Genomic DNA, 12,392 nt, shown 5'->3' with positions numbered 1-12,392 from the left:
CTATTAAAGACAATTTGTAGAGAAAATGCTAGAGAAAATGCTAGAGAAAATGCTAGAGAAAATCTAGCGATTTATCGAAAAACGCTGATTCCCGATCGCAAGGATAAGATCGATGCGTCCTTCGATTACGACGACAGCAACGATAGCGGTTCCTCATAGTTAAGGGAAACGATTGCGCGACTGTTTAGATAGATAATACCAACAAAATCAAATCCTTTTCGATCTCTCGGCGATATATTTACAAATGGTATCCGAGGCACCTGCGTCTCGACGAATTTTTATGGCAACGCTTACTTAACTTCACCGAGCATTTGTCCGAAGGGAAGGAACACCGCTTATCTCAACGTCTCTATTTTCCATCTTTTTTCCATCTTTTTTCTTTTTTTTTTTCAAGGATAACGTATCCAAAGATGTTCAATCCTAGACCGTCGAAGCTAAAAGGAAAGATTTTGAATTCGGAATGAAACGTTTCCGCTTCTTACAAATTTTCAAGTATTTCGCGAAAAATCATTAGGGGTAATCAAAATAAAGAAAAGAAAAAAAGGAACAACGGGATAACAAATGCAAGACGAAGGATTACTGGCATATCATTTTGAAATATTTTGTTCCCTATTTCTTTTTACTATTTACATGAGATTTCTAAAGAATTGTAGAAGCGTACCGAGCGTTATCATCGCAACCTTCGAACGATGCATATTCTTTTTCTATATTTTTATATATGTATCGCGTACACGTATACGTATATAGATATTCTTTTTTTCTCCAATCTCCCGCAGTTCATATACAAATACGCGCATTTATCTATTTCTCTTTTAACATTCGTTTCGCGATTCGCTAAAAGGTTACTTTGGAATGCGAAACGTACGATTATGCGACAACGCATTAAACGCTTAACCATAGGGAGGATATAAATATGAAAATTATCGATTAGATAAATGAAGTTATTCGTCTAGCGAAAGAAAAACGAAGAAACGAAAAGAAAAGGAAAAAGGAATCAAAGTTCTTATCCTTAAGTCATTTTACAATTATCTCGCTCATATTTTAACTAAAACGATGGATGTAACGGCGAGAGAGCGCACCAGCGCTAGGAGCCCTTAACGCGTAAGACGAAAATTTATGATGGTCGAGTGTTCTCCCCCTGTTCATCTAGTACCTCAATTATGACAGTGAGAAAAAGTATACATTAAGGAGAAGATAGCCCGAGCCCGAGCCCGAGCCCGAGCCCGAGCCCGAGCCCGAGCTCGAATAAGGCTCGTGGTTGAAAACACCGTGAAAGAGGGTTAAGATATGTATGGGGTGTACGCGGAAAAGCGCGTTGCAAAATGATCGTTTAAGCTTCCCGAGTCGAGCAAAGATTAATGAACGACTCGAGGAGAACCTTTCAAAAGGAAAAACTCATTTTTAAATGTAGGCATTTAGATTAGCGAAGCGATTTGCTCGCAAATTAAATGAGAAAACAATCCTAACGCGATCGAAAGAGTTAAGTAACGCAATGGAACCTTTCGATTACGTATTTCGGATTGCAACCTCGATCATAAATCCATTAAGTAACGTCTGCTAATGTAAGAGACGAAGGCGGAAACAGGGAGAGAGACAGAGGGAGAGAGAGAGGGAGAGAGAGAGAAAGCATGTTTCCGCAGTCGCGTGATAAATGTGTTAACTTTAAACAGATATATATCTTACCGGGGTGATTAACAACGTTCTAAACTGCCATACCGATTTAACTATGCCAATAACACTGTATTCCGACGTCAAGTAAGTAATACTATTACGAACAAAGATGCTCTGCGCCACTATTGTTATTATTATTACCTTGATTGCTCTTTTTCTCTATTTCTTTTTATTTGGAAGCAACTTTTTTCATTGTTTTTAGGACACATCTAACAATTTACGATAATTAAATAGAGATATTCATTATTGGAAAAAGTTATTGGAATTTTATAATAGCGCGGACCTATGAAGAGTTGCGTCAGAGTTGCGCCGGGACCCAGCCTGCGGAAAAAAACAATGGGTCTCGATCGGATATACGCGTTACGATATCGATCTATCCAATTGTAAAAGATATTATTATAGTTTTGTTCTCTTTGGAAGAATTTGGAAATAAAGAAGTTTCCGAGAGGCAATCGAAAGCCGCGCAAAGTTACGGTCGAGCGTGATACATACGTCAAAGCTCGCATTAGAATCGGTCGAACGCTATATCGAGTTACTCCAGCACAGAGGACTCGGTAAATAATGGTCAGTGGAAACGCTTGGTCGATACTAAAGTAATCACATCCGCTATAGGTTTACACCTAAACTCGCAAAACGAGCTTCGATCTCGCAAATACGCATGCAACCAACGTGCCATCGATCCAACGGAATTTCTAATTACCTTATTATATTATCCGCGGTATCCTTTTTCGCGCGAGCATATTACGTTTCTCGTTAAATTTCGTTACGAGATACAGACCAGGTGTACGTTTACTTTCTTCTTTAGATTTTTATTCTACTCGTTGTCAATCCCCGATAACGTACTCTTTCTCGTCTGGAAAATGCTTCTCTTATAATTTTTTTCCGACCCTTAAGAACGCATTGCTCCGAGGAAATATTACGAGGGAGGGAGGGGGAGAGTAGATCTACGTTATCCATCGTTACGAGTTTTTCCGTCTTTGCTTTTTTTTCTCTCTATAAATTTAATATTTTTTATGCATACGCAGAAAAAGGGAGAACACGGTCGCGTATATTTCATAAACAAAGTATTATACTACGTGACTACGCGTATTTTGTTTCGGCTTATCTTTGGCCGCTCGCTCGCGATCGAGAGTTAAATCGTTTACTTCGAGTCCCTATTCGTCAAATTTTGTCAAGAAAATACAAAAAAGTAGTATGTACGTTATAATTTAATATTCGAATGCTATTGTTTTTCATTTTTATTTTCCTTCTTCTTTCGTTGCTTTCCGTTGCTTTCCGTTGCTTTCCGTTGCTTTCCGTTGCTTTCCGTTTCTTTTTGCGTTTTTCATTTACTTTACGTCAAATCCCTTCTCTTTCATGTTCTCTAATACTCCATTAAATTTTCTCTCATGCCGTCTAATACTCTCTTATAGTTTCTTTCTTTTTTTTTCTCTCTTTCTTTCCTTAATTTGTACACCATCTCTTTCGTAGTTTCTCATATTCTTTCCTTTTCTTCTGCATTCGGACCTCGTCGTATAATCATTTTCTTTTTCTAATGCACTCCAGTAATAGGCTATTTTAATTTCTCTCTCTCTTTTTCCCTCTATACTTTTGTCGATATTCAATCTATTTTTCCGCATTGAATAATTATTTGAATGCTCGATCATTTGCTCGTCGGTCAATTTCTTTCTCATCGCTCGACTACTATTTTCATATTCTCTCTCTCCCTTTTAAACTCCTTTCTTTAAACTCTTTCGTTCTCCTAAAATCTTCTTTTCTCTTCGTATATCTTTATATATAAAATGTTAGCGAATATCCGTAAAATTTTAAAATACTTTTGTAACATAGTCTCCTTTCAACGATTTTACGAAGTATTTCTCATAGCGAAACGATCTCTTTCTTTTCAGTTTTCTTCCTTTATTCTCAAACGAAACACGTCAGTAAGTATGTATCGCGACACGACTGAGAGGACAGAGGAATCGAACAATTTTAGATTTATTTATTTTACTCTCTTTTCCCATTTTTCTCTTCCCCTCTCTCCCTCTCCGGGGAAAATCTCGTGATTCTTTGAAATACGTTTTATCAAAAAAGATCGATGTTCTTCCGGTTTCTTTTTAACGTATCGAAAAAGAAATCAATCGGCATGTTTCCTCGTGGATGAACGACAACGACGATGATTGCTCGACGCGAACGAAATATCTACGATAATTTGATAAGCTGGAAGGACAACGTATGTCCAACTAAACGTTCCTTCATTTCCGTATCGACTCTTATAAATGTACAATTACGTTCCGATTGGAAATTATTTTTTAACGCGAACAAACTTTTTCCCGGATCCAATATATATATGCATAAATATATACTATATATATATACATTTATAATTGTATGAAAATCAATGGTTTTAATCAAAAAAATGTCTTTCCATCCCTCTCCTCTCTTTCTCGTAGTTCTCACATATCACAGGAGCTCGGATAAATCTCTCGTGGTATATAGAGAAACGAAGTAGAAAAAGAAGGAAAAAAAAAAGACGAGAAAAAAATACAAATACTAGAGATTCTGACGGTAGTAACCAAGATTAATATTTTACAAGGGCTTTAATTTTTATCTTCGAATCTTCCTCTCGCATCCTTCGGGATGGGAAGGAAATGCGCAAAATGCATTCCCTCTTTTTTCCTCTTCCTTTTTTTCTTAACCCAGTATTTATCGATACACATCTCGACAACCTGTATTATTCGTGTACCAATACGCGCATACAAGCGCGAATAAAAATGTATACGAGGCGTATAACACGCGGAAGAAAAACACATTCGCCGATCTACGTATACGCGAATACATTTAATACCACCCTCGTATCTGTGTGGAAGAAACGCGCATACCCAAATATACGAATGCAGAGCAAAATTACACGTATTTAGAATATATAGAAAATTACGTACATTTAATTTAAATACAAAAATACATACAAACATAGATAGTAATATACATGGACGTACACATAGATACGTATATCCCATGACTGGAAATTCCACCGAGGTAGGAAGAAGAGATCCGAAAAATTCTCCGAGGATTCCGATACAAACCGAGTCATCGAGTGTAGGTATTTGTAGGTACGTGTAGGTAGGTAGGTTTCTCTCTCTCTCTCTCTCCCTCCTATGGGAGATATCTCCATTCACGAGTACTACTCTCTTCGCGCGGATTTCCAACCGCGAGAAAATTACATCTTCCGGAACGACGGCTTTCCTGTCTCTTTCCGTCTTATCTCTCCCCCTCTCTCTGTCTCGAAAGGTGGATTTAAACTCGCTCGAAAAAAGGTTAACCCATGGATTTTCGCGAGACACGATAGCTTCTTGTATGCATCCTTTTTATATTTGAAAAAAGAAAGACGAAAAAAGAGAACAAGACGAAAGTAGAGATTACAAATAAGAGAATAAGAAAGAATGGAAGGAGCGAAAAGAGGGGAGCGAGGGTGGAAGGAAGAATCCTGAAATTATTATAAAGATCGAAAGAGCAACAGGAACGCTCCTCTTGCTCCGTATAGCATTTCTTCGATGCGTTCGAATGAATCAAAAGAGAAAAAGGAAATGAAAAGAAAAGGGATCCGTAGGCTATTTACGAAAGTGGCCGCACGAATCCCCAAAAAGCTTTAGTAGTTCTGCCATGCGTGTAAACCGCCCGCCCGGCCGCACGTACGCCTTTATTCCTTCCTCGCTTCCTTCCTTCCTTCCTTCCTTTTTCAAAGCAGAGCTTCCGTTAAGATCCTATCGATCCTTGCGACGATCCGCGAGTAGACGAAACCTTGCTATTTTTTATACATCATTTTTTATTTAACCAAATTATTCTTCTCCTCTTTAAAAATCAATGGAAAAAGGAAAAGAACCGTTAATACCAACATCCTCGACCTCGTCGATCACGTTAAAAACTTTTGACATAAACAGCTACCTACTTCCGTACTCTTACCGACAACGCGCTAACTTAGATCAATCCGTGTATCCTTACCTATGCATAGATGTGTATACCTGCACGCGTAACTGGAAACATGAATCTTAAATTTTTAAATCTGCTTTCCGAACTAAAATAAAACCACCTTCTCTCGGAAGAAGAGAGAAAAGAAAATAGGAGAAGATCGATCGAGCGAAGAAACACAAAGATGCTAGATAATAGGGCAAACAGACCCCCCCGTAGGCGAGCGTTGCTCTTCTATGCATACTGCATAAGATACGCGAATATAAATACGCGTATATTATTTCATTTTACGAATCGAATTATTATTCAAAAACTATCGATTAGATTTAGATCCAGCCTCGACGAATAATCGGTCGCAACAGAAGTATATTACAAATAAAGATATTCTAGACGCATATACGCGTCATCGTATACCTATTTTAGATTCACGTGGAACAGCTAATAGGAAGGTTTCAAGAGCGGAATGTATCCATTTGAGTAAGATCCCTTTAATCTCGTTACGTATCTCTTAGAGAGAAGACGTTACATTTCTCTCGATAATTATGCACTTACATAGAACTTTGCATAGATAGAAAGAGAGAAAGTTATATACATGCGCGTACATCTATCCACCCATACACACACACACACACACACGCATACGCATACATGTAGAGAAAGATGATAGAAGACAGGGTTCGAAAGGGAGATAATGCATACAGGATAATGCACATAGCGTTACCTTCCTTCCGTTCTCTTCGACTCGTCTCACCCCTATCAACATTCTTCCCCCCCATTCCTCTTCTTGCTACTCTTCCTCTATATTCTCTTCCTTTCCTTTCTCTTCTCTTCTCGTCGTTGCCCCGCCAACCCCTCTACCCCTTTTCTGTCACACAAATGCAAAATGGCGACATGCAGTGTGGTAACACACGACGTTGGCTACCCAAAGATGCTTCTTGCAAGAATAAGAGAACAGGATCGCTGGGGATGTCCCGGGATTCTGTCCTCTATCGATCTCCTCCTGTATATAGACACTAACTTGTGCCCTCCGCAAGCCGTGCTATGTATCCACCATATACATACATACATACATACATACATATATATATATATATATATATATACATAGTGCCTTTCTCTCTCTCACTCTTTCTCATGACCTGCATCCATCTATCTCATTCTCTTTTCAACTGTTCCACCCTCCCCGCCGACCGTTCTCTATCCATCTCTTTTTTCTCCCTTTAATCCTCTTCTCTCTCTTTCTCTCGTTCATTCACTACAGCTAGGTTTTCTCAACGGAAACGATGCTCGACACTACTGTGTGCGTTTGCGGGTGTGGGTGGGCTTGGAATATGAGAGAGAGAAGGATAACAAGTCATATAACAGCGGGTAAAGAATGTGTTAGGTATACATAAACGTATGGTTCCCATGTATAGCACGCATCTTGGTGTTTAGCACATTATTGAGAGGCATGGCTCGTTCTTCTGGGAGTCCATCAAATCTCGAACTAGCCGTTGTTGTCGTTATCGTTGTCTCCTCCTCTTCCTCTTCTTCTTCTTCTTCTTCTTCTTCTTCTTCTGCTTCTTCTTCTTCCATCTACTTTTTCTTGCTGTTTGCATCCTCGTATGGCTCGTTTTTTTTCCTTTTCAACTCGCTGTACCTCGCTGTCTGATTTTTCTTTCTATAAAAGAAGAGTTAGAGAGCGGAGGGAGAAGGTGATAGGGGTTCGGGAGTGGAGAAGTGAAACGTGGCGAGGAGACGAGTTCGGAATTCAAAGATCCTTCTTCGAGTCTTCGACTCATGCTCGACTACAAATCGGACGGATATTCGTAAGGGACGTATTTTATTTGTCGGAGAATACATTGATCTCCGATATGCGCGAATATAGCGCCTGTGGAATCAATTTTATTACATTTATATGCATCCGCAATTTTTCTCTTCTTTTTTCATTTGTTCCTTTCGTCGGAGTATTTTATCGCACGCGTTTAGTATACGTATAATATTAACCATGGATCCTTGGATCCCCAATGGGAATGACGCTACGAAGAATAACGTTATTCTAACGCGTCAACGTCGCGTAATCTTTCCAAATCAGATTACGCGAAGAATCGCGTTCGCGTCGAGGGAGATTATCTCAAAGTTGTTCATTTTTGAAAAAGAAGATGAAAAATTGTATCGGTTATATCGCTGACCGAATGATCTATCATAAATTCGCGCTCGTAAACGTTAGGAATGAACGAACGGTAGAGAACACAATTGAATTCTCACGTGTGTTGGGCGAAGCCTGCGATGGAAAATGCGATTCCATAATCGAAGGACGTAATACTAAAGGCGTGCAAACGTGCATATACTCTAGCGCATACTCTACCTTGTACCTGCACGCGTACCATCGTCCATAGGAAGCGCAGAGAGAATGGTACCGGTATTCCGTACCATCTCTCGTCATTACTCGCTGCGATCACAATGGTCGAATGGGATGGTACGCGCAAGTCGTGAATGACCCAAGCCGAACGCACACGATGGTAAGCGTGCGACTCTCGACACACGTACGATCCTTCCTCGTTCTCTCGATTATGCGGTTGGTCTAGACGTGCCAACGAGTCAACCGTACCGATGTAGATGCTCGAACATTCGAGAGAAACCGAGACGGGAAATATACACTGACGGACAGGGTGTACGAGAAGGATGGAACAAACCAACCAACCAACCAACCAACCGACTAACAAGAAGACGGAGAAAGAAAAGCGGCAGCAGCTCGAAAAGGCTTAATGAAAGTTGCCTGTTGCTCGTACAAATCGGCCGTGTCAACGCTACGGAGAAAATCACCGTCCCTTCTCGTTTAGTTTCGCTCTTTTACGGATCGGTGGACCGTTCTAACGTTTGCCCTTCCACCCTTCTTTCCTCGTCTCTCCCCGTTCCCCGTGCTCCGAACTCTTCTTCGATTCCTCCTCTTTCTCTTTCGATCCGCGAACATCGAACGATACTGGATACAAAAAGATCATGGGTATGGTAAAAAAAAAAAAAAAAAGAGAGACAAGAAGAAAGGAACTCGATCCGAGTTTGGGTGCTCCGTTTCGTTGGTTCGCGAACTTTGTTTTCTCACTCCCTATCTATATATCTATCTTTCCATCTTTCTTTCTTTTCTTCTTTCTCGTTCTGGTCGGGGTTCGATGTCGAGTACTTCGTTTGCAAATGTGCTTTATAACTTACTGCAGGTGACTCCGTTATATCGGACAATGCCCCGACTCGCGGCACCGTCTCTTCCACCCCATCCACTTCTATTCCTCCTCCTCCTCCTCCTCCTCTAACCACCCACGATCCCGCAAACTCTCACCCCCATACCTCTAACCTCGTACTATTACTACTACCACTACCAAATCCCACCCTCAAAGCTCGCACCACCCTCTGCTTCTCTGACCCTCCAACGACTTTCCAGAGAGACAAACGTGCACCTTGCATTGTTATGGAAATCGCGATTTGCATCTCACCCGAAATCGTTTCGTCCTACGGTTTTATTCTTACACTCTCCCTCCCTCCCTCCCTCCCTCCCTCCCTCTGTCTATCTGTCTGGCGGAGCTAGAATTCTTTCTTTTGTGTTTGTAAGTTTCTTTTCAAAGTATCGGATTATATTTCATGTTCGAGACGATGAAGACACGAGCATTCATTTATTTTCGGATTTGGATGGTATCGAAGGAAATATGCTGCTGTTTATCGTTTTCCAATGGAAATTCTACCGATACCAATTTTATGTAACGCGCAATAATATTTTGGAAATTGTAAATTAATTGTAAATTTAAATGAAATGAAATAACATAGACGCGGCAACGAAATATATACGAGTGCACCGATAACGACTACCCCGATAGATAAAGTTGAAAAATACCTCGAGTGGTGGTCTCTCTCGCGTTGATATAAGTTGAATCCAATTGTTCGTGTTTTCGCGCGATTAAAATCGCGACAAGGAAATAACGAAAGTACTTGGTTAGTTTACCGGACGACTTGAACGTTTAACGAATTACGCTCGGCAATTAGAGCGCGTAATTAAAGCAGTCGAGACAACCGCGTCGAAACCGTTTGCGGTTTGCTACCGTCGTCTATGCGGATGCATCGAGAGCTTACTATTTCAAATCTTCTTCTTCTTGATCGATCCAACGAGTAAATACTTTTTTTTTATTCGATTCATCGAAAAACAAAATGACGAAGATTATCGCTCGTTTCATTGATTTCTAATGCGAGAGAAAAAAGATTGAATTTCTCGCGCTAAGCAGAGGATAGACACCGTAAGCTTCCTATATGTTTTTCATCCCGTAGAACTAGCGGGAAGATTCAACGCGAGGCTCGATAGCGATGTTCTTGGGGAAAAAGAGGATATCCCACAGGATTGAGAGAAATAGGAAAGATCAATTTTTTTCTTTTTTTATATTTTTTTCTTTTTTTATATTCCTACGAGATATAAAAACTAAGCTAAATCCTTGCAATTATCGAGTACATATGAACGTTATATTCGTACAATTAAGCGTTCTATTAATGAACATTAGTGTAATGAACAAATTTATGCGTTCGTCATAGAATAATATTACTTATTGCGAGTTTAATCATCTGTGATGAATGAATAATTGATTACGCGCGTATTAAGTTTAATAAACCGTAAATTTAATTATATTTCCGTTATTAAATAATAGTTCTATAATGTATCGTATGTGTGTGTGTGTGTGTGTGTGGGGGGGTCTATCCAAACAATTTATAAAGTATAATAATTTGTTGAAAATTGTTTCTTTTTGAAAATTCTAGCTTGTGTCTTGTCGCCTGCAGATATCGTATTACTCCGAGGAGGTCAACCCCGTAGTCTCGACTGCAAAGCCAAATTCTCGACAGTATTTCTGTTTACATTCTCCCGTGAAAACGAATTTCCTGGTACACGACAAACGAAACACGGTATACGCGTATATACGGAGTAGAGAGTTCGTTGGCACTCAACCTACGTTACAATTTAATGTTTTAATTTAGCTTTGAATTTTTCAACGGATCCATTTACTTACTTAAATATTAAATAAAACGTCATTTTCAGTCTACTATCCGAACGGTTTGTACATATGTATTTATTGCATCCGCGAAAAATTTGTTACACCCGCGAGATTCCTTATGCGACGACTTATAACTCTTCTACTCGTAGAAGAAATAATGTATTCGCCAATGCAATGCCAAAAGATTATGTTTTTGTATTTACATGGGATAAAAAGTGGAAGGAGGAAAATCCGATACACCGATAGGAAGATGGGGGTGAAAAGGTCGAACACGATCGTCGAAACTGCATGCCGCATAAATATAGCAAAGAGCGTAGATGTGCTCGGATCACTCGGAGACTTGTAAAATCGTACGACGAAAAGGGGGGTTGGAAGAGCGAGCACTGCGACTCTTCCTCTCTTATTTTTCCACCTTATGGTAATCGCCATAGCTATTTGCGTCCTAATATCCCGCGTGAACGCTCCTCGTAAAACTCTTTTCGTCGGCTTTTGTAAGCGCGCTGCTTGCATTTAAAATCGCATTTTATGGAAAGCTCTCTTTTACTACGAGCAACGAAAAGTAAGAGATAGAGATAGAGATGGAGAGAAAGTGAAACAGATATTCATAAGAATTCAAACGTTTACCGATCAACTATACGTAATATTTGGCAAGATTTATTTAACCCTTAACATCCGTTAGAAATTTATTTATCCGACTAATTTTTAATGCAAATTTCCAAATCTGTTCCTATTACGCGATAAAAAATATAAATATTACGTTACAAATGTCTAATAAAATAATACGTACAAATATTTGCTCGCAAAAATGTAAGAAAAAGTGTAAGAAAAAGTAAGGAAAAATGTTGTCCGCTCCTCGTATTCGATACCTTCTATTTTCTTCTCGAACGAAGACAATACATTATCTTCAAACGAACATTCAAATAAGAAAGTTAAACTTTATCAAGAATGTATATACGTATGTGTGCATATGCAGATATTATATATGTAAGAAAATCAGATTTACATATATAAACTTTTTATGAATGACTTTTTCGTCGGAAAACTCGATTTCATTCGCGTACACGTATGCATTGTCTGGAAGCAAAAGAGCGAAAGTGAGATAGAGATAAAGGGAAAGGGAAAGGGACGATTGTTTTATTTTTTTCTCGCTAACCTTGGCATCGAAAGAACTGCAATTTCTCCGGATATTATATATGCGGGGACGAATTTATGTAGGTTACGCGCGTACGAAAATGTCGGTCAAAGTCTAGCAGATAAATTCTAGCAGTTCTCGAGTTTAGAAATTTTTAGCCGAGAAGAGCGGTATAACTAAGAATATAACTTGTTCATTTTTTCTCATTAAAAAGCTTTCCAAGTTTGACTCGGAATTAAACGATTGCGCGCGATAGAATATATGTATTTCTACTTTTGACTACCTCGACTAATTGGAACGAACGCATTTCAAAGTGTAAATTAGTTATTCGAAAAACCTTAAATGAGAATAGGAACGCGACGAAAAATTCGATTAAATATACTTACATATATATAATTTGAAAATGCGCAAAGCGTAAACAACTTTGTAAAGTTTTGAGCGAATTCGAGCGGAGACGTTAAAAGATTGCATCAAAATTACATAAAAATTGATTTTTATATTATCGAAGGAATATATAAAAGCTTTATAAATCCGAACGCGTCAATCGCATTGCTGATAGGTGCATAATAAGTTTTTACCCGAAGAAGTATATTATAAGAAAGTTTGACCAGATTTTTCTTTGCCCGTAATTTTCTATCGTT

Source organism: Polistes fuscatus, unplaced genomic scaffold (assembly GCF_010416935.1).
Source record: "Polistes fuscatus isolate 324 unplaced genomic scaffold, CU_Pfus_HIC Scaffold16, whole genome shotgun sequence".
NCBI classification, from domain to species: Eukaryota; Metazoa; Arthropoda; class Insecta; order Hymenoptera; family Vespidae; genus Polistes; species Polistes fuscatus.
This window is presented reverse-complemented; position numbering follows the sequence as displayed.